Here is a 23,473-nt window from a genome sequence, read left to right as displayed (position 1 = left end):
GCTCTAGGATAGGCACTTGACAGACATTATTCCAATCTTCCTGCTCACCATACACAGTAGGTATCATCATCCCCTTTTTATAGAAAGGAACATTTCAGATCAGGAAGCTTAAAACACAATAAGCAGTACAGCTGGGGTTCAAACTCGAGCCAGTCTGGTCTCAGAGCCCACGCTCTGTGGATTCTCCCATGAGGCCTCAAAGCTGTCAAGACTAGGTTCTGGCTTACTCTCTTGTTGGAAAATCTGGGATGTGAAAAAGGAAATTAAATGAACTAAACTAGGTTTTTATCTCTATTTTGAGACCAGGAATGTGATTCTTAAATGCCTCCTAGACCTCAGGAGAGAGAGAAAACTAAAAGTCCTAAGGCCTTTCATCCATCTCCACGAAGCAATTCGATTTCCCCTGTAAGAACGTTTGTAGCTTAGATGGTGAGTGATATGGAGAGCCACATGCAAGACGAGACGTCTTCACCTGGGAGATTTGGGGGCTAGGCCCTCTCCGATGTGACATCAAGAGGGGTGAGGTCACCCTGCAGATCTTTCTCCAGCCTGCAGCAGACCCTGGAATCTCCACCCTAGGAGAACCGTTCCTTTCAGCTAAGCTGTTTCCCCTAGGAATCTTCTTATAAAATGCGTTGGACCCTAGTAGGATGATGCGATCATGAATACCTTAGCTCATTTGGTTTATTCGAGAGCACTTAGCCAATCACCTACTTAAGGGAAGTAGATCAAGGCAAGCAAGTTCAGGGTGTGGAGCCTCTTCCAAGGGAAGGGAGCAGAAGCATAACTGGCCTCCCCTTCCTTACAAAGTTGCCAGGGGCCAACCCTCGCAAGGAGGCAAGTAGAGCCTCTCATCTCACTCCCAGGAAGAGCGCTGTGTTTTGATGTTCCCATCTGCAAAATGGGGGCAAAGAGACTAACTGCCTCATGGGGTTGCTTTGAGGTGAAGCGATTCAGACAAGCCCCAGACACTGCTCTGAGCACTGAGTAGAGTCCTGAAACCATGCCTGGCCCACAGCAAGGGCTCCACACACATGAGTGTTTGAACCTCTCTAGACCTTAGCCTTCTCATTTGTAACTCAAGAGCAACAGTGTTCTACACTGCAAGTGCCTGGCTTTCCTTGATTCATCCAACAAATATTTATTGACTGCCTACTGTGTGACAGCCACAAGGACACAGTGGTAACTATAATGCACCTGTTTCCAACATTCATTGAGCCTATACTTTAGAGAGAGAGACGGACTTTATCGACAATTATCAACAATCACCGACAATCACCATACAAACATTTACCTACAATTGTTACAAGTGATTTGAAGGAAAAGTACTGGACCAGTGGGACCTCAGGAAGGTCTTTCTAAAGAAGTGACATTCAAATTGACTTAAAGATGAGCCAGTTGGGCAGATGAGTTGGGGAGAGAGTGCTCTAGGCAGAGAGAGCACTGTGGGTGAAGCAGGTCCGTTAAGCCTCAGGACGGCTAACAGCATTGGTGCTTCTCAGACCATGCGTATGTTGGCCTCTAGCATGGATGGAGGCAACTGTGGCCAACTCATGAGGGCAGACAGCCTTGGGTCGCTACCTGGCCATGCAGCAAGAGGCCCCATGGCTTGTAGATGCAAAAGTGAGCCAGTCAAATGTCTTTGGGAATATCTGTTCTCACTGCACTTAATCCAGCCCCTGCCCATTCCAGAAAGAGTACAGCACTTCCAGAACATTCCTCTCATCTTCCCTTCCCTTTTTCCCCTCTGCTCCTCTGCTCTTTCCTATTCCTTCTTTAGGATCTTCTCCTACTAGCGTAGATAAATGTGAAGAGCAAATTTGAAGGTTTCTCTGATCAGATTGGCAGAAGTTTAAAAGACTAATACTATCAACTGCTGGAGTGGATGCCAGGAAATGTAATATCACCCTTCATTTAGGGAATGTGTAACTTAGCAATGACTTTTTGAAAAACAATTTGGCAGCATCTATCACCATTTTAACTGCACATGCCTTTTGACTGAGCAATTCCACTTCCAGGAATCATGCTTTAAAAAACACTTGTTCATATGCACAAAAGGAGAATGTCAAAAGTTGTGTATGGCTATTCATCATGGATGATAGTGAAAAACTGGAAACAAATGTCCATCAATTGGGGAGCAATTTAAATGAATTATAGCATATCCACATTATGGAATACTGTGAAGCCAGTGAAAGAATTAAAGACTAAATGATTTTCAAGACATGTTGTTACATGAAAAGAGCAAATTGCAGAACAGTTAGAATTGATTTTTTTTAAGACACATGTGTATAGGAATGTGTGTAAGCATTTAAATGCATAGAAAGGAAACTGGAAGGACATATCACACTCCTGGCAGTGGACATCATTGTGGAGAGAAGTAGTGATTATGTGGGGATGAAAGGAAAGCATTCAGGGTTTCCTAGCTTTATGAGGGCCCTGGAATAGTCAGATTTATAGAAACAAAGTAGAATAGTGGTTACCTGGGGCTGCTGGGAAGAGAGAATGGAGAGTTAATGCTTAATGGGTACAGAGTTTGGGAAGATGAAAAAGTTCTAGAAACGGATGGTGGTGATGGCCACAGAACAATGAGAATGTACTTAATGCCACTGAACCGTATACTTAAAAATGGTTAAAATGGCAAATTTTGTGTTATGTATATTTTGCCACATTAAAACAAACAAAAAACATTGATTCATACGAATAATTCCATCAGGATTCATTTCCAGTGTAGGACATCTGAAGACAAGGAAAGACTCTTGTTTGTAGTAAAGACGCTTAACACCAGGGGGTCACTGAGGGAGGAACATACCGACCTCCCACCCCTGAGACTCCATAATCGGAATGTTAACAACGTATTTACAGGCTGAGCTTCAGTCCAAGCTCCTGGCCTCAAGACCCTTTGAAATGGTCTCCTTAACCAACCCAACCTTCTGAACCCCCGACATCAAATGGTGTGAATGAGGGACAGACCCATAACTGCCATTGAAGAAAAGAAACAAAAAATAAAGGAAAGAAAGGCCCCAATGATTTAGCTCAGTTCTTAAGTGCTCCTACTCGGAACGGACTGCTAAGTGCGTGCCCCAGCCTTTTTATAGCGTATATCCGCATTTAAAGGGCGCTGAGCAGTGGCTGGTTTTCTCTCTGAGCTGGCTTCTTGGAGACAAAGCCCCTAATGACACCAAGTCACGAGGTGCAAATAAGACTAGAATTAAACTACCTGGTGCCCACACATGTCATTTTGCCATCTGCACCTCATTACTCGAAGCCCACTGAACGAAGCAGAGGGACGACAGTGATTACATCCAGCCAGACCACTTTGCAGAGGAACCAAATAAACACAAACAAACCCAAGTCTCGTAACGTTTCACTGCTCTTCCACAGGCATCTGTCAGAATAAAAGAGACGAGATGTTTACGCTGGGACGGGAAGTGCAGGTCAAAGGTGGGGGGAGAAAGGCTCCAGTACTTAAGGAGAACTCAGGGCAGGAAGGCAAATGTCACTGATAGAAAGTCCATCATTGCCACAGGTAACCAAACATTCTCAGCCTTGGATTTTTACAGGCGGGTGATTTATGAATCATGACAAAACAGAGGGGACATACCTTGAGCTAATGCCCATTTAGAGGAGGGAATAAAACCCTGCTGTTTACTCTCAGCATTGTTAATATCTCAAATGAATGCTAATTGGAGATGTTGATTGAAAATGAGAATGATGCCATTTTCCGCTGTATCTCATGTCATCTGAACGACCTTGCACTTGAGAATCGCAAGTCGGGAATTTATTCACAATCCAGGAAATTGTGAAAGTCTAAATTAGCAAATTTGAGCTACCCAAGCACCCCTTGAAAAATATAGAACAAAACACTGAGGAAAAAGCAAATGCTAACATTTGCCAGGAAAAGGGGACACAGGCCAAAGCTTCTTAACAGCCTTATACTACTTTCACAACGTGAGAGTTGTGGTGAGTGCTGTCTAGTCGATTCTGACTCCTAGCGACCCTGTGCACCGCAGAGCGGAACCCTGCTGCTCTTTCTGCGCCATCCTCTGCCCTTCCAGCGCTCTATCAGACAATGCTCTGCTGCTACTCACATGGTTTTCATGGCCAGTGTTTTCGGAAGTTGGTGGCCAGGTCCTTCTTCCTAGTCTGTCTTAGTCTGGAAGCTCTGCTGAAACCTGTCCGCCATGGGTGACCCCACTGATATTTGAAATCCCAGTGGCACAGCTTTCAGAATCACAGCAATATGCAGCCGCCACAGTATGACAACCGACAGACGGGTGATGTGGTTCCCTGATGGGGAAACAAATGAACCTGGGCCGCAGCAGTGAGAGCACGAATCTTACCCACTGGACCACAGGGCTGGCTCAAGAAGAAAGGGCAGGAGGAAAAATGCATTTTCGAGTGAAAATACAGGTTGCCTTTGACTAGGGGCTGACATCTTCCTAGAAGTAGTCAAAGGAGATGGTCAAACCACAGTACTTAGAGTGGAAGGGGCCTTCGTGTGTCCCCTCCCTGCCTCTCACTCATTGCGGGAATGCCCTCCAGCCGTGCCAGGAATGCAGAGCTTACTCCGTCCCATGGTGGGCCCTTCACCCTGAGAGCTAAGATGAAATCACTCTCCCCAGAGGTTGCCCCCACTGCCCCTGGGCCACACACTGCAGTGAGCCAGAGCCGAAAACTCCCCCTGGTCTCTGTGATTCCTCTCCAGGACAGCTCTCACTTCTCTCTCGAAAACTCTCCTCCAGGTAAAATATCATAGGGCCCTTGAATGAAGTGACTCCTGCAAGCACTAGACTTCTGCCCCTGATTTCCTGGTCAACATTTCCACCCTTTGTAGCCCAAGGGTTTCTTTGAAGAAAAAAGTTGAAAAGGCAAATGCCTCCCACACCCCTATTAACAGCACTGGAAGCTGTTAATGATCAGTTAGCCCTGGTACGTGGAAAAGCAAAGAAGTGCCGGAAGACTCTGAAGAGAAAGGTTAAAGCAGAGAGGGATAGAGGAATAAAGTATCGGGCCAGTGGAGAGAAGCAGTGAGAACAAACGAAAAAGAGGAGGGAGCAATGAGAAGAAATATCTTAGCCCCAATCACAATTTTACCCAAGGTGGATATGGGGCACACACACACACACAGATCCCACACTCATTAAGTAGCCCATACAAGCCACCAAATAGCTCAGTGCACCACCTGATGCCTTCCTTCTGACCATTAATGGGTCCTGCATTTTCTCCATTTTAACAACTTAATCACTTACCCGTCATCTTCTCTCCGTATGGACTTAGAGACAGCATTTGGTTAAGGAGCTTCAATCTCTTTACAAGCAGCCCAATAAAGATAAGTGGAAATATCAAAATTCCCTGTGAACTCAAACCTCAGAGATTCCTCACATTTAATGCTTTCTAATGGTGACCAGGAGCCAGCTGGAATAACCTAATAAAAGTTAAACCAGGGGCAGCACAGCTATAACGCACATGGTCAAGTGGGCTGTTCTGATGTGGAAATTTCCTTTGCAGATCTGACTACGTTCTGTAGGCATTTTCCAGACTTTAATCTCTCCAGTTGATTTTTCAATTCCAGGTCTCCATAGCCTCCCCCTCCCTAACCCCAAATCCGTCCCATAACCCACGAAATCAGCTAATTTTTCAAGTCTTTTGTTTTAGGGTTATTAGCAAAAAGTAAAGCCCTCTTCTGACAGCAAACGCAAACTCAATTCAATCATTCATTGACCTTTTGTCTGGTTTAATTACAATAGGAACCATTTTTCTCTTGCATGTTGATGAGTCTTCTCAATACCACATCATGGCAACTGGTTTCCTTACATTGCACTGAGGAGCACAGTGCCTCCTCCCCAAGCAAGGAAAGATGAGGAGAACGAAAAAGCGAGTATTGAAAAGGGTAGTAGAAGGAAGGGAGATGTGCATTACTCAGTCATCTCCTTTGGGAAGAAAAATTACGAGTATGTTTCAATTACATATCAACTTTACAAAGCATATTCACGTAATGACCTTGAGTCTCGAAACACATTGCAGGACAAGCAAGCAAGTAGTTACCATTCCGATTTTACACACAAGAACGCTGAGGATCAGAGAAGTCAAGGAATTTGTCTCATGTCATGATGACTCACAGACCCAAACACCTAGTCCAGCCTGTATTTGGGGCCCACTTATCACTCTTTTGAAAAGCTGCTAGAAGACCTGCCTGGCTCTGGCTTTCTTCCAAAATTCGAGATCCTGAGCAATTCCAGGAACTCTGGCTATGCAACTCTCCCAGCTGTACCTCTCCTCTGCCTTGGGATCCCTTGCCTGCCCGATGTCAACACCAACACCATCAATACCTATCAAAAGGATCTCATTATGCTCATGCTCGCCTCCCGCCCACCTCTTCTGCCAGCTTTCACACAGGCAGGTAATCTGATAAAGCAACTCCCACTACAGCATTCTCAATGGAGTCCAAGGAGATTAAGTACGTTGCCAAGGTTCACAACTAGTTAGTGGTGGCACCAGGATTTGAATCCAAAACAGGGTGTAATTTCAGGTCTTATTACAGGCATAGTGAAGTAGACATTCCCAGAAATCCCTGATGACACCACTTAGGAAGTTACATTCTCTCTGTACATCAAATTAGAGTGAGAATTATCAGCAGGAAAGAGACCCATGAACCTTATAACCATGCCACGCATGGGTGTCAGGAGATGAGCTTTTCAAGATTCCCCAGACAGAAGTAGTTTTACACTTGGAGTGGTCCCTGTCACAGATGATGAAGACATCCTTTCCAATCGTCACCAGGTTCCACAGAGACCTCCAGGTTCTGACTTTACCCAGAACCTGTCTCAGAACCTCAGTGTGAGCTGAGTGACTGACTCTTCTCTGCTCGCACCTACTGCTCCACCTCTCAGATTACGTTTTAAACCTGAAGCCAGTTCACTCCCAGCAGGTACAGGTCTGGCACGCCCCTCAGCTCTGTTTCTGCCCAAATTTTTCAAAAATACGCGTCTAAGGGCAATTAAACTTATATGCACCCAATACTTATAGCTATTCCCTCAACAAAATAGAGAGAAGAGTCTAGATTATTCTATGAAAGACTGTGATTGGGGTTAACATTCTGTTAAGCACAGATACCTGTCAAGCCCTGGTGCACGGCTATGAGTTGATAATGATGAGGATGATGAGGATGATGATGATGGTGACACCAATCACCACCTCCTGAGCTTTGACTCCATGCCACACACTGTGGTCACCCCCGCATTAACATTGTCTTATTTACTCCTCATTAACCCCAGGAGGTGTATATTATTATTCCCATAGCAGGTGAGAAAACTGGGGCCTACAGGAATTGAGAAATTTGCCCACAGTAAAATAGGGGTCCAGCAAGGATTCGACTCCTGTCTGCCTGATTAAAAGTCCCGGACTCCTAACTGTAGTACGATTAAAACTGGCCCAGGCAAGGAGAAAAACCCAGATGCTTAAGACTGGCTGGAACAAAGCACGAATACGCAAATGCTTATTTCAAACTCCAAGCCTACACGACGATGCTGGATCCTGGCAAACAAACAGACACTGCAAACAAGATCCTTTTCAAAGTAGTTTCTGTTCTGGAGCCAATTTTAAATACCATACAACCAGACCTTCTCTGTGTGTTTTTGGAACTTCCTCAGGCATAACAGGAATGAAAACACTCATCTACTGGAGGGGGAAATGGAGATGAAGTGTGGAAGAAATGCTTAGCAAGCAGTGCTGGCGTAGGGGTGGGGGTGGGGAAGTGGAGCCGGGCCCTCCTCCCCTGTTTAGGTGGAGGGGAACGCACCGCATCTCACCCGGCCACTTCTTGGACTCCTGCAATAGTATTTTTGTCCAAACCTTTCTTAATCCTTCTCTTTCTACATCTGTCTTTCCTCCTCTATGCCTTTTCCCCTTGACCACTATAACCAATGGATGGAAGGAGACACAAATGAGAGGGTACCCAGAGAGGGAGAACAGAACGTCTCAGGTACTTTTTCCTCCCAGCAAGACTCTACTCATCAAATAACAAGGCAGTGGGAGGGGCCAGAAAGGAATTAGTAGCTCCTTAGAAATTAGAAAGGAATTAGTAGTGCTTAGGAACCGTCTTTCAAGTCCCTTCCCATTTTTGAATCCTAGAGTTTCTGTAGCTGGAAATAGTATTACAAAATAATAGTATTACAAAATAATAGTATTACAAAATAATAGTATTACAAATAATTGGTCCACTCTCTGATGAAGCGACTCATAGGTGAGACCCAAAGACTCCTCCAACTGAGTTACTGATTTGGTTCCTGTGGAATTTGATCATTGTAAAATCAGCCTGGATAATATAGACCTTCCAGAGTGGATATTTTTCTCTCGATAGCCCACTTCATCAAATGAATACAATAATTGTCCAACTTCTGCTTTGAGCGGCAGAGACACACCTAAAGAGGACGATATTTTCTCATTTGAGAAGGATTTCCAAACAACAGGTGTGAATAATCTTTTCCATTCAGCGTGCTGTGGCTTTCCATGACTTCCACACCGATGTTGATTTTGTCAGACTTCTCAGGCAAAGAGACGCATGGAGACAAATAAGAACAAAGTTTAAGTGCTAGACATTTATTTGCTTTTCAATACGTCTTCAAGGTGAACCGTCTCTTCACAGGAAAGACAGGTCTTCATTCTAGGAGCTTATCACCAATCCTGGGGCAAAGTTACAATCTGTTAACAAAGAACTATTGTAATCAAAGGAATCTAGCAGAAAGGTTTCTATTGCTGCCTGCCTGGGAAAGAAAGTTTTTCTTTCCCTAACTAGTTATTAAAGTACTTATGTTTAAATCAGGGATATTTCAGTGACATCACAATACGGACCAACCCTAAGCCTTTGTGAAAACTTAAATTACTGCTTGAAAACCTTCTGTTAACTTTCCATTTTTTCGTATTTTCCTTTTTTTTTTTAATACCTTGCGTCATGGTCTCCGCGGCTCGTCTTGATTCAGTTAGCCAAAGGAGGTTGTTTTTTTAAAAAAAGGAACACAGGAACAATGATATTCTTTGAACTTAGTTGAAGGTAGCTATTTAGAATTTGCTAAATGAGAAGGACTGAGCATTTCAGTCCTATTGTGCGCACTCATCTGATAAGTCTTTGATGCATATCTCTATCGGCTTGTGGTAAGAACAAAAATTGAAGACAGGTGGAGAAAGCAAGCCTTGCGCCTCAGAGGCAAATCGCGAACATGTTCTAACATTGTTTTGATTGGCTGGGGCCAGGGCTCTGCATCTTTCCCCCGCATCAGGAGTCAGGGTTGGTTTGGTGACACAGAGGGAGGCCCCTTATTGGATTCATACCGGGCTGACACTGGGAGAAAAAAATGGCTGGAGCTGCTGCAAGGCAGGAAAAGAGTGTATCCTGGTGGCCAGAGAGGAAAGTGACAGAGGGAGGAGGGTGTGGCTCCAGGCTTTGGAAGGTGTGCCTTCCTGGTTTATCTGAGCCTTTTAACAATTCATACCTTCAGTAAAAGTCATCATTATTGGTGTTTCAATTAGCATCCCACTTTGAAAGTCAGAATAATCGTTCCTACTATTTGGGAGATATTCATAAAGTTGGATTCCAAGACTAGAAGGTGACTTTAGAAATTCTAAATGTGATAAAAATCAGAGACTTATACAAAAACGGCAACTCCTTCTCTGCTTTTGTGTTTGTTCCCTCCCTCCTTATCCTCTCCTGGAACTGAGTGGTTGGAGAAAAGAGGTACAAAGGATGCATAGGAAGGGAGAGTAGGTAAGTATAAGGAGCCAGCTTGCTCCCTCCTCTCGGCCACCAATGCCGAGAGGCAGCAGCGGCCAGGCTGGCTACCTTGCATTTTCTGTCCTCTGTACATGAAAATTCCCCTCGTCTTACTCTTTAGATTTATCATATTTCCTTGTCAGCAGACTTTATCACTCAAACAAAACATTGTAAGAGCTCAAATAGGCTCAATTCACGCTCTGAGACTCAGACACACCCTGGGGAGAAAGGTTTGCCTCCTCTGTCAAAGTCAAGGTACAGTACTTTCACACACACGAGAAGGATCAAGAGAATTTGTTTCACGTAACTCACGCCTTGAACTATGTGTGCACAAACTTTGGCAGGCACCTGACAAAACCACAGAGTATGTGTCAGACCCCTGAGTAATGTGCTATCAAAGCCCCACTAGCTTTCTGGAAGCAACCACCCCTTGTTTGCTGAGTCATTCCCATAAAACCATTTCTAGGAGGTGTTAGCCAACACCCCAGAGCTCTGGAGGCTGCCCAGGGGATGGTGCATTGAGAACAGCCCAGGACATGGGTATGGTAGACTTATAGATGGGGCACTACCCTGGGAGCTCCAAGACATCACTGAGGACCCTCTAAAGACAAGACACTTGACAATGAGTGATCTCTGTGGTGTGAGTGCCAAGTTGAGGCCCACTGTATAGAATCCTGAAGACAGCATGCCAGCTCTCTCCTGCTCCATCCCCACATTACACTTGACTTTTGCTGCCACTCAGGGCACCAGGGAGCCACAGAACTTTGCATGGGACAGGATGAGATGCTACACATCCCTTACTAGAAGGAACTCCCTCCCTCTCCCTGGTCACACACAGCACTTAGGACTCAAGCTCCACTTTCACACCTCCCACATCCTGCTCTTCTGGCCTCTTTCCTTTTGTTTACTGACAACTAATAACCATACTAATAACAGCTAACCTTCATTGAATTCTTACCTCGAGCAGGGGCTTTATATGGGTTAACTCAACTTACCCTACTATGATCCGCATTTTAATGATGAGGAAATTGACACCAGAGGGTTAACAACCAGCGAGATCACAAAGCTAGAAAATAAGGATTTGAAGGCAGACTCGAACTGCCAGAACTTACGCCCTTAAACCATTACATTATCCTTCCCCTGTTGTTGAGATATTGATCACATCTGGGTTGCCCTTGATATTCATTTAAAATCTGAGTAAAGATCAGAGGGAGAGTTGGGGGGTGGGGTCACACCAGGACACTCAGGATGGCCCTGCGTAGAGACTTTGAGAACATTCGGTAAGAGAGAAGTTGCTGCATTCATCGCGCAGCTTCCCTTAACACAGGACTTCTGGATGGGTGGTCTGCGGACCATCAGCATCAAAATCACCGGGAAGCTCGTTGAAGCTCTTCGCTCCTGGGCCCTCCCCTACGTCTGCTCAGACTGCTGAGGCTGAGACCCCAGGACCAGCAGGGTCAGTAAGCTCCCAGGTGATTCCTATATACACTAACATTTGCGAACCACAAACTTAGAGAACCACAAAACTCCTTTCAAATGACCTATGGGACAATATCTGTTGGCACTAACTTTGGCAGGGAGGGGTTTGGGGGAGATTAGAGAGGTATTGTCCATGTTGGTCCAATGAAGCATAGATATAATGGCAACAAATACATTTTAAGTGGGATTCATCTGTTCCCTGACAACATTTTTAGGGAAGAAAAAGAAACAGTATGCCCCTCCCTGCAAAAAAATTGCAAGTGGGGAGAAATTCTCTTGTTTACTGTGAGGCTACTTGGTTTGTTTGGGTTTTCATTAGTTTCTTGTTTAGTTTTGTTTTGTTTGTTTTGGTTTGGGTTTTTTCCCCTTGAAAGATTTTGATGTTTTCGCCTGCAGGGCCCACATTCATTAAAATGTCCTTGCCTTGCAATTTCTGAGGCAATCTGGGGCTGGTGGTCCCACAGGAATGATGCCAGGGTTCATCCCAGGGAGCTGCCCACAAGCACCCAATGGGAGACAGGGTGGTGCCATGATCACTGGTGATCGACCAGGTGTGATCAGTCTCCTGGGGAAGGAACCATATTTTAGAGATACTGTCATGGAAACATAGGGTTTCAGACCTGGAACAATTATCCAGTGGAGTCAGCTACTATAGACTAGAGACATGAGGAGCCCTGCTAGCACTAAGAACCCAGATTGGGGCTTCCTCCTCCCAGTCCAGGTTCTGGAAAGAACCCACCAGCATTTCCTGAAGGTCCTTCATTTGTATCCTACTTCACAATTTTATTTCCTTTCCTTACCTTTCCATCTGTGCCATTATTAACATTTCTCTTTAAATCAACTCAGGTTTTTCCTCAAATTTATTCAAGAAGCAAACTTGGAGTCAGTGCCGTAAATGGAAGATCAATGTCAGTTGCTAGAAAAAGAAGATCCCAACCCCACAGTCTCAACTGCCTGAAACTCAGGGACCAGATGGATTTAGATAAGGGCAGACACTGCTAAACTCCAGCTAGATACATCGGCTGCCTGGGGCTCTAAGCCTGGGGCCTGCTCTCTCTTTGTCGAAAGGGGAAATTAAAAGGAGAATTGAAGAGGGGATGTAATTAAAAATCCACCCCACCTACTGCTGTCTCTGGCCGACCAGCGGGGCCCATTCTGTGTTTAAGGCCATGCCCCGCTGCCCCGCTCCTGAGGCTGTATCCAAACTCTTGCCACTTCTCCCCCTCGGCTGTTTGTTTGTGCTGTGCAGACACTAGATCCTGTCACAGAATGGAATTGGCAATGGTCACCCCTTTCCAGCTAAAAGCGTGAATGAAGAGGCAGTTTGCTTTTTTTCTTTCTTTCCCTGATGGTGGCGATCACGCTTCAAAGCAAGGAAATGTACATAGGTGAGAGGTCTTAAATTATTCCTCTGCTGGAACATCTTATGTGTCTCCTGCTACCTATAAAACAAAGTACAAATCCCTTAGTCCCATATTTAAGGCCCTCTACCACCTGATCCCAACATACTTTTCACAGAATCAAAGTCCTTTGGAGTTAAGAAGGATTTAGAATCCTTTCATTCCACTGGAGTCTTAGCCAGCCCTCCAGTACTTCAGAATCCACCAGAGATCGTGCTTCTCAGCCTGCCTGCCCATTAGAATTACCTGGGGAGCTTTGAAAACTCCCAAAGCCCCACTGCACCCAAGACCCACTGAATCAGAATCTGGGGGGTAGAACCAAGGCATCACTAGTTTTAAAAGTTCCTGGGGGGATTCTAATGTGGGCTGCACCTCATAACTATGGAAATATGATCTCCAGGGATGGGATCTAGGAATTCGTATTTTAAATAAACACTCAGGAGATTGTAATGTGAAACTAGGTTTGAGAACAGTACTAGTCCAACTTTCATAGTCTACAGATTAAGAAACAGAAGCCCCACATTGCTAAATCACAGAGCCTACATCAAAAAGTAGTTGGTGGCGGGGGCCAGCCCTGGGGCATAGTGGTTAAGTTTGGTGGCACTCCGCTTCAGCGGCCTGGGTTCGCGGGTTCAGATCCCAGGCACAGACCTACAACACTTGTCAGCCATGCTGTGGCACCGACCCACATATAAAGTGGAGGAAGACGGGCCCCGATGTCAGCTCAGGGCTAATCTTCCTCAAGCCAAAAAAGAGGAAGATTAGCAACAGATGTTAGATCAGGGCTAATCCTTCTCAGGAAAAGAAAAAAAAAATAGTTAGTGGCAGAACTGAAAGCAGAATCCTTGTCCAGATTCCCTGTCCAAATGCTCTTCCCATGATGCTCTGCTGCTTTCCTACCTTTTCTCGCTCCCACTTGCACACCCACCTTCTTCTCCAGCTATGCCCATCTGTCCACTGACCCCTAAACACATTCTGGCTTTTGTCATGTTGGCGCCACTGTCCCCATCTGGAATAGCCATGCCATTCCTTCCAGTTTAATAAGTCCTAGCTTGGCTTTCTTTAAGGCCATTCCCACTTCCTGCATAAGCTCTCTTAGACGCCACTCTAGCACACGCTGCCTCTCCCTTCTCTCCACCCCTGTAGCACTTAGGGTCACGGTTTAGCATTGAGTGATTCTGTAATAATACAGGATAGAAACTCCCAGAGGGCAGAGACTATGGCTTATGTTCTTCCTGTATCCGCCCAGTGCACTCAGAGTAAGCACTCAACAAATGCTCTTCCATTCCCACAGCAGGCCTCAAGACTCATTCAAGTATACCTTGTTGAAAATCACCTTTTGGGCCCCTTTCAAAAATCTGTTGCAAGGGCAGGAAAAAAAAGAATGACTTTCTGTGATTCTCTTTTTTTTCTATATCATTCTCTTAAAAAATGGCCTTGAGGTTTATGTCACTTGCAATCAAGCGGCAGTGAACTTGATGGCCTGGGTACCTAACTTTTCAAGAGACCAGCATGACATATGCACAGATATTATGCATGTCTTCTTTTGTGTGCTGTCTTTCAGCAAACGTCAATGGCTTTTCAGAATAATAGACAATCCTGGGCTCTCGCAGCACCTGCACATGTACTTCTGGAAACTACTCAGTCTTAGAAATAAGCTGAAAATCCCCCTAAGGCCTCAGGGAATAACAGGAAATACAAATATGGCCGTTCTCAGCATTTACCTCTTCGGCGCTTGGCTCCACTGACATCTTCAAATCAAAAAGCACCAAAGCCTCCAAACCGGGAGTTCAGCTTTAAGATTTCTCATTAAGAAAACTCTCCGGTTTCTAATTGGTTTTATTAGAGCTTTGCTAAGTTGTATGGATATTTTTTGTGCAAATAAGTGACCCAGAGGTAAATTATCTTGTTAGTGGTTAATGCTGCGGATTTCATGCTGGTAGAAATGGAAAATGGTGCCGTCGCTTTGAAAAATAATCCAGCAGTTCTCCAAAAGGTTAATCAGAGAGTTCCCACGTGATCCAGCAATCCCCTCCTAGGTATATACTCAAGAAAAATGAAAATATACACCCACACAAAAACTTGTACGTAAATACTCACAGCAGCATTATGCTTAATAGCCAAAAAGTGGAAACAAACCCAAACGTCCCTCAACTGATGAATCAATAAATACAGTATAGTATAACCATACAATGGAACATTATTCAGTCACAAAAAGGAATGAAGTACTGGCACATGCTACAACGTGGATGAACCTTGAAAACATTACGCTCAGTGGAAGAAGGCAGTCACAAAAGACGACATAGTGTATGATTCCATTCCTATGAAATAAAAAAATCTACAGAAAGTAGATCAGTGGTTGCCTGGGGGGAGAGGAGGGTTGAGAAGAAATAGGAGGTGACTGCTAATGGGGACAGGGTTTCTTTTTCAAGAGATGAAAATGTTCCAAAACTGATTCTAGTGATGGTTGCACATCTGAATAAACTAAAAACCGTTGAACTGTACACTTTAAGTGGGTGAATTATAAGGTATGCAAGTTATATCTTTTTTCTTTTTCTTTCTTTCTTTTTTTTTTTTTTTTTTTTTTTTGCTGAGGAAGATTAGCCCTGAGCTAACATCTGTGGCCAATCCTCCCCTTTTTGCTGAGGAGGACTGGCCCTGAGCTAACATCCGTGCCCATCTTCCTCTACTTTATATGTGGGACGCCTACCACAGCATGGCATGCCAAGCACTGCCATGTCCACACCCGGGATCCAAACCAGCAAACCCCGGGCCACCAAAGTGGAACGTGCACGCTTAACTGCTGCACCACCAGGCCAGGCCCACAAGTTATATCTTAATAAAACTGTTACATAAAAAAAAGTTTAAAAGAATGATCGAGGTTCCAATTCCTGTGTCTCCCTCTTATTAGCTGTGTAACCTTGAGCAACTTGCTTAACCTCTCTAAACATCAGTTTCCTCATCTGTAAAACAGACCTACATTACTGTAAGGATTAAATAAAATAAGTCACATGGAGAGTTTAAACTTACAGTAAATAATGTAAGCTCAATAAATGTTAGCTGTGTTTACTATAATTTCCTAACTCCTGAAGAAGAGCGTAAATCTAGGAGCCTTCTGTATGAACCCAATTGAATTCTATGTAAGCCGCAGAAATAACATCAGAAAAGGGACTGAGAAACACGAGGAAATCTCCCCTAGAATTATTCTTTCCCTTCGTACTTCAGCCAGACCCCACCCTCCCTTTGCCGCCAATCCCCACCCCCAACGTGAAAAAGGACTTAAAAGATCTTCTTTCCCTCTCTGTCTAATTTCCACTCTGTGAACCGCCATTTCAGTGGCTGCAGCGATGTTCCAGAACATCGGGAGGCTTGGAAGAACGAGCCAAGTGACGAAAAGTGTGTTTAATTAAAGCAACGGGTGGAAGGCAAATGGAAGAATGCTTACCTGCCAGGCACACCTCACCCAGCTTCACAATCTCAGAAAAATTCCATTCTGAAGGGCACTGAAGCTATTACTATCTGGAGCAGCCAGCCAGTGAGAAATTATGCTCTGGGTTTCAGCTCAGCCAGCTTTCATTACTGTTGAGAAATATCACCATATAATTCAACCCAGCTCAAGTCTTAACTCTTCTCTCAAGACTTTCTGGCCATTCCAGTCCACAGCAATTACTCCCACCACTGAATTAATGCAATAGCACATGGATCACCTAGTTCTCAGGCCAGCACCTTAGTGACTTCTCAAAAACCATCTCCCAGCCATCCTGTAGCACTTATTCTTGGCACTGGTCCTTTGGCTCCCAGCAAACTCCACCCTGGGTTGTCATTTATCTTTTTATACAGCCATTTTCCATCTCCTTAGCCCATCTACAAGCCCAGAGAGGACAGGGACCCTATGGTATACGTCCTCATTTCCCAGCATCATGAGTTCCACTGTAATAAGGTACTCAATAAACACTTGTTTATGATAGTAATCCCCACCCCCTCTTTTTTTGCAGAATAACATCTATGAATATGTGGGGTAAAGTAGTTCTGTAAATAATATTCAGTGTAAAGCCCTATTTTGCCACTTAGACTTTCAGGCAAAGCTGCATGGATGGATGAGAGGGTTGGTTTTTAAAACAGCAGGAGTAGAACAAAGTCGTACTTAGTCAAGGGCAAAATGGACTCAAGGAGAGTGTATAGCTAACCCAGTTGACCCAACTCCCCCCAACCTCCATCCGGTTGCCGTTAAGAATCCAGGGCTGATCCTCACAGGAGTCCAGGGAAGAAGCATGATGGAGGGCGGCCAGAGATAGGCTGTGGATCCTGGAAGAAAGGACTTTGCATCCCAGTCCTGCCTCGTGCCAGCTGGACATGTGACAGAACAGCTCTGAACCGCAATTCCCCCGCCTGGCACTTGTGGGAGAATAAAATCTCTGTCTTGGTATCATTGTGAAATGAAATGCCCAATAAATGACCATCATAATTACTGTAGCGCTTTAATCAGGGATTTTTGGAGGTGCCAGGATGCTCTGTACCCTCAAATCCTTTCTCAGTTGCTTACTAGCTGAGTGATCTGGGATAAGCTGAAGCTGCCTTACCTGTGAAATGGGAAGAATAATTTCTACCATTTAGAGCTTGTGTCAAAGGCCACCAGCCATTCACAAAGGCTCCATTTCCTCTTCTTTCTTGGTACTCCACCAGGACGCACTTGTCAGCCATCCTTGAGGTCACAGATGCCCATGAGACTCAGTGCTAATCAATGAAATGGGTACAGAAATGATCATGTGTAACTTCTAAGCCGGAATCATAGAAACTTCCCACCCTCACTTCTCCATGCTCCTTTTACTCCCTCCCTTTGGATATTGGCATTACAGGCAAAGGCGGGAGCTACTTGCTGTAGCAGGCGGAGCTGCCGTCAGCCTGGGCCCCTGCATCTGTGTGGAGCAGAGGACCCCTCCATCTCACTCACCCCCATTCCTGATACCATCGTCCTGGAAACAAATTGGACTGTTTTTGTAAAGGAGAAATAACCTATTGTGTTAAGCCACTTAAATTTGGGGGGTTATTTGTTACAGCAGTTTAATGCTAATCCTAACTAATATTTGCCCATACATATAAGCTTTCGATAAGGATTAAACAAAATAATATATATAAAACTCCTGAGTCATAAAAGTTCAATAATGTTCATTCCTTTCCATTCACGGGTCTGCTACACGCCAGCAAGTGTTTTCTAGGAATATTTAAATGTACAGACTGGGGCTAACCCCTTAAACTTATTATCAGGCAGCATTTTTGGAACAGTTCTGACCATTTACATCTTTAAATCACTCTGATCTGGGATATGACGCTTGCTTTGAAACCTAGCTTGAAGCTGAGAGAGGACGAGGTCCTGGAACAGAGGCATCCACCTCACTCAGTGGACGGCAGGCCCTTTCAAGTTTTCCAGAGCAGGTCAAACTTACCTGTCATCCACTACCGGGTCTATAATCACATATAACGCATCATTGTTTTTTTTTTTCCTACTGTGACCAATTGGGGACAGTTTCTTTTTTAAGTTTCTTTGACAATGGAAATATCTGTTCATAGTTTGTATAGAATTCCACAGAGTTCGACAGCCATGTAGACAAAGATTTACAACTAACACTTTTACTCTAGCAGCTTCTTATCAAAATCTGGATATAGTGCTTTTAAAATGTAAACCCCATTAACGTCTGTCAGCCAAGCTCGGTTCCACAGCCCAGCTCATCCTCTGCACAGGCAGGGCGTCCGTGGAAGCTGGCGATGGGCAGCGCAGTGTGAGTGAGCGCAGGAGGGAGAGACCTGCGGGGCCGGGCTGGAGGGCAGAAGGATGGGGTTGACAGACGTGGGTGAGAGAGAAGCTGGGGGTCAGGTCGGCATCATGAACACAGAACATGACTGTGTGAGGCAGGAAATTATCATCAGTTATTCCAGGCAGAAACAATGAAACAGATTTGGAGAAAATAACAATAGTCGTTGCTATTAAAGGGAAAATAATTTAAAATAGACTGGACTGACGCTTCTGGGAGGTGGGGGCTAGGGCCAAGGGTTCATTTTGGACACAGATGACAAGTGCTCCCTGCCATGTATCCCACTCTGGGCCCACTTGGGCTGCTGTGGCCTGTGACGGGCCATGGTCAGAAAAGCGAGTGGAAACGCTGAGTGGGCCTGGTCAGAGTTGTATCTAGACACGTGGACACAGCAGGCGGCCCAACGTCTGGAGCGTTTAAGTCCAGGATCTAGTTAGTGGGGCAGAGGAGGCATTGGGAAGAGGTGTTCTATTTTGAAAGTTCCGTTTGGAGGTGCTGGCTACTTCTCCGGTTTCCTGGAATAACCTGAAGTAACTGGCATGCTATTTCCAATTTTTCCAGTGATGTCTTCACACTCTGAGCCGTTGCCCAGGGGGCCAGACCCTTAATTGGACTCTTCTGAGTGAGAGTCTCTTTTGAGGCAATGCCAGGGAGCAAACTGGCAAACCAGGCACACCCCCTCATTTTAACCCACCCCTCCTCTTTCCTTCCTGGAGAGGCGTCTCCTTTCAGCACGAAGAGCCTTTCACATCCCTTCGTGACTGACTCTTCAACACAACCAAGGCTGGACTCACACCCTACCTCCGCATGACTGGGGAGGAAAGTTTCTGATAGAAGTGTCTATGGAATTAATTTATAATCCCACAAGGCCAGCGGAGCCATTCAAGGCTGAACTGAGGACAGGACAAGACAGCATTTTACTGATGAGGTAACCTGCTTCCGGAAGCTTCCTTCAGCGTATCTGTCATTTTCATTCTACTTCTACTCCTCTGCCTTGCTGCTGGACATCGTCTCTCAGATATCATGTATGTGCATGTGTGAACATACATGTGGGCATGCATGTTTGTATCTGCAAAGCTGAACCTCCAGGAGGACATTCGAGCACCCCATTTTCCTGGACTGTTCTAACCATGAATTCTTATGGCACGGTTTCCATTTCAAGGCTAAATTATGCTGAGAAAGTGAAAAAAACTGCATATATATTTTTTAAGTGTTTACATCTGATTCAAAGTACTGAAATTATACAAAATCATTATAGAGAAAAGCATTTTTTGTGACAGGACACAAAGACCCAGGAGGTAGAGAGCAATAACTTTAATTTAGAAAACCCACCATGTCTAGACGTCTTTTGTAATTTGTAATTATTTGAGTCATTCTATGCGGTTCTTCAGTATTGCAAACTAAATGGTACTGAAAATATACATGTAATTAATAAAATTTAATTCTTGACCCTTCCTCTCCCTCAAAAAAATAAATTTCCTGACCTTCCGAATAAGTCTGCATCTAACTTCGGTAAGGGCCGCTTTTGTGTTTTCTTTGGGTAGAAGACTGATGGTTTAGTGCAAGCTGTCAGTCAAAGTCCCCAGGTTCAAAGGTCTCCATTTATTTATCTTGGGTGCTCATATTAACCAGTTAAATGGTTGGACAGCAGTCAATGACTGAGAAAAGCAGATACTTGAGAAGTAAAACATTAGGTAGGTCCTTGAAAAATTACACAAGTTCTTTGGTGGGGTTTATTATTCACTAATTATTGACCAAGCATAAGAAGTTGTATATTTTCCTAGCTTTGAAAATAATAAATCATTCGAAGCACCACACGTCCCGCTCAAGAGTTGGTAAAAATTGCACTGCAGGCTGTGAAAAACAGAGGCTTCAAGGAGCTTTTCTTTTCCAACTACTGACATCCCGGAGATGTGAAAGTCTGACACGTGACCCGCTCTCCCTCACACACACACACCGTGGAATAGGAAAGCCACAATGTACCACTGGCCTTGATGGTGGCAAGTCACGGTGACTCTATAGATGAGGAAGGAGCTTTCCACACTTTCATGAGGCCAGAATCCACTCTTTAAAAGCAAATTCACCAGCTGCCTTCCCAGCATGGGTTACCTTCCCAGCTTCCTCACATCTGTCAGTAACACCACCGGTTTCTCAAGCAAGAAATCAGTCATCATCAAGCCCTCTCTGGCCTCCAGCCCCTATGTGCAACCTGTGACCAAGCCCTGTCATCTCCACTCCGAGCCTCTCAATTCACCCCTTCTCTTCCAAAGGGAAGAGTATCTTAAGTCTCAACGGTAGAAAGTAATGCTGGTGTTAGGATCTCTTGCCCCGTATTACCCCCTAGCCCCAGCCTTCACTACCTCCCAACACACTTCTCTTGTGCTCTCAAGGACACAGGCCATCGCTATAAGATTTGCTCTGGGGGCCAAGGGGAGGGCGCATGGCCCTGTCAACACCTGATTTTAGCCTTCTGGCCTCCAGAACTGAGAGAATGAATTTCTGTTGTTTTAAACCACCCAATTGGTGGTATTTTTTTACAGCGGCCACAAGAAACGAATGCAAGAGCAGGGAGAATTATCTAGATAATGAAAAGCCTGCCTGAAATAGGTAACTGAGGCCACAATTAGCTCGAAAACCTAAATCATCTCCACATTTACCTTGGTTCTCTCCTTTACCTGGGATATGTAACAGGCCCTGTGCAGGTAATGATAAAGATGATTGTTATTTTTATAATTTTATCCACCATTTATTAGGCACCAAGCTCGGGTTACTTCCATAGCTTATTTCATTCTGTTTCGTATCAGGCAGGTATCATTATTAACCCCGTTTTTTTAACCTAAAAATAAATTCAGTTTATTACTCCAGACACCTATATAGCCTTTTCCACTGGCAGCATCTACCCCATACAAATTCTGCTTTTCTGCCCATTTATTTCTCCCACCTTTACAACTGGGGTCTCCAATGGGTCTCTTGACTTGCATTTTTCTGTTGGAGTTTCTGCTCTTGCCTTTGGTCCCCACTGAGGAAACACAGGCCTCTCCTCCAAGGACAGCGCAGCCCCAGGACCACATACTATTTGGGGGTTTCATTCCTAATGGAGTCCCTTTCCTAGGGCCTGTCTCCAAAAACTATCAAGGAGACCTCTGATGGAGAAAACCCACACCACCCTCCTTTGCTCCCTGGCCATTTCTGCAAACAGCACTCTTGCGACAGGAAATTTCAAACAGATGCCCCTCGACCCTCGGTGCCCCCAAGGTGACCGATCATAAGGTCAGCACGTGGCCTCTTCATTTGGGCCGAGCCAAAGCCCAGGCTTTTTAATTGGTGGTGTCCCCCATTACAGCTGTGATCGATTAGGGACAAATTCTTTTCAAAGAAAGCTTTTCCTTTGTTGCTGTTCTTCTCGTGCCTGGAGACACGCAGGGGGAAAATGCAAACTTATTAAAAGTGTCAGGTAAGCGAAGTATGTTTTCTGATTAAATGACCATCAGAGCCTACATTTATATCCAAGAAGAATGGGACATCCAGGGAACTTCCAGAGGAAGCTGAGGTAGAAATCTAGGCTGCATCACAAATATTTGCTATGATCTTTAATGCCACACTGCAAAACCGAGTTCCACCCCGCCCCCACATTTCCCTCCTAAATTTTACTAAAAAAACTACCCGGAGGACAGCACACTTTTTTTTTCCACTTTGGTTTTCCTTGGATGACAGAGACATCTTGGTGGGGAATAGGACAAACCTGTAATGAACCAGGCCTGGTTTATAACAAACACACCAGAACTGGTACAACTGAACGAGTCTGCTACCTTCCAGGAAGTTACAGCGGGAGACGAAACGTTTATTCCAGCAACGCCAGAACTTGATTCAAAATATCTTGGCACTCCTCTGGGGAGAATGCCTTCAGAGGCAGTTTCTGAACCAACCACAGGAAAAGCAGGGACAGTGTTTCAGAGTCAACCTCCATGTGGGACCAAAAATGGCATTGTCACCTTGCTTGTCCATTGTACATACAAGACTAGTGGTCCCCAACTGGGCATGATTTTGCCTCCCTGGGAACCTTAGTCAATGTCTGGAGACATATGTGATTGTCACAGTGGTGGGGAGGGTGCTACTGGCATCTCGTGAGTAGAGGCCAGGGATGCTGCTGAACACCCTACAAAGCACAGGGCAGCCCCCATGACAAAAAATTATCCAGAGAAAAATGTCAATAGTGTCAAGACTCAGAAACCTTGCACCTGACTGAGCTCCAAGGGACTCTGGGGTGCCAAATCCTCCCTCGGAAGACTGGGTGTTATTAGGAAGAATATCCTGAGGCTTCCGATGGTAATTTTAACAGTTAGCATTTTGAACAAAAGCAACATCCTTAGAAAAAGACTTGCTTTCTCCAAAGGAGACTTTTGAAGAGGAACCACCCATTTGACCTCTCTGCTCACTCGGGCCATTACCAAAAACAGTCGCACGCGCTGGCGATGTTCTCCAGAGGCTTCAATTACGCTCTGCCCCAGGCTGTAGGTTTTCAGCCTCCTTTCTTTTTGAAGCTGATAAATCTTTTCTCAAAATGAAATTGTGGTTATGTGGAAGCCAATATAAAAAAACAATTGCAGAGTTGCTCCGCTTGCAGAAAGCATAGAAAGGAGGGGCTGGAACCTTCCCTGTGCAGGGCCAGCCTTAACCATCACCACCTCTCCCCATCCCACCCTCCCCCTAGGACTCTGCAAATGTTCCTTTGAAAACCACTGTCCAGTAGCTGAGCTGTGAAAAGAGCAAAACCGTGTGGACCAGGACACCTCGAATGCTCATATGCTGATCCACTTCATGACAACACGATCTGACCCTTTGACCCCAAAATGTACTCCCCTAGAAATGGTTCTGTCATGTTAATTTATGTACTAGGTTCTGAGGAGCAACAGCATTGACTGTCTTTCCTTGATGACTTCTATTCGAACTAATTAGAAAATCACTTACGTGAATAATACATAAGTATAATGTATAAGCAGCGGAAGCAACCACAAAAC

The 23,473-nt window shown here is 44.9% G+C and overlaps 1 long non-coding RNA gene across 1 annotated transcript in view; it reads right to left on the bottom strand.

The window, feature by feature from the left end:
• The window catches only part of LOC139083238 (uncharacterized), an 84,940-nt gene that overhangs the window by 3,265 nt on the left and 58,202 nt on the right, over positions 1 to 23,473 (bottom strand). The window contains exons 3-4 of the long non-coding RNA XR_011539795.1: positions 17,226 to 17,379; positions 16,091 to 16,224 (exon numbers count right to left, since the gene is read on the bottom strand). This is a non-coding gene — a long non-coding RNA (uncharacterized lncRNA). The remainder of the gene's footprint in view (positions 1 to 16,090; positions 16,225 to 17,225; positions 17,380 to 23,473) is intronic.

This window comes from Equus przewalskii, chromosome 5 (assembly GCF_037783145.1).
Source record: "Equus przewalskii isolate Varuska chromosome 5, EquPr2, whole genome shotgun sequence".
Taxonomy (NCBI): domain Eukaryota; kingdom Metazoa; phylum Chordata; class Mammalia; order Perissodactyla; family Equidae; genus Equus; species Equus przewalskii.
Note: the sequence above shows the minus strand (reverse complement) of the source record. Positions and strands in the feature narration are given on the sequence as shown.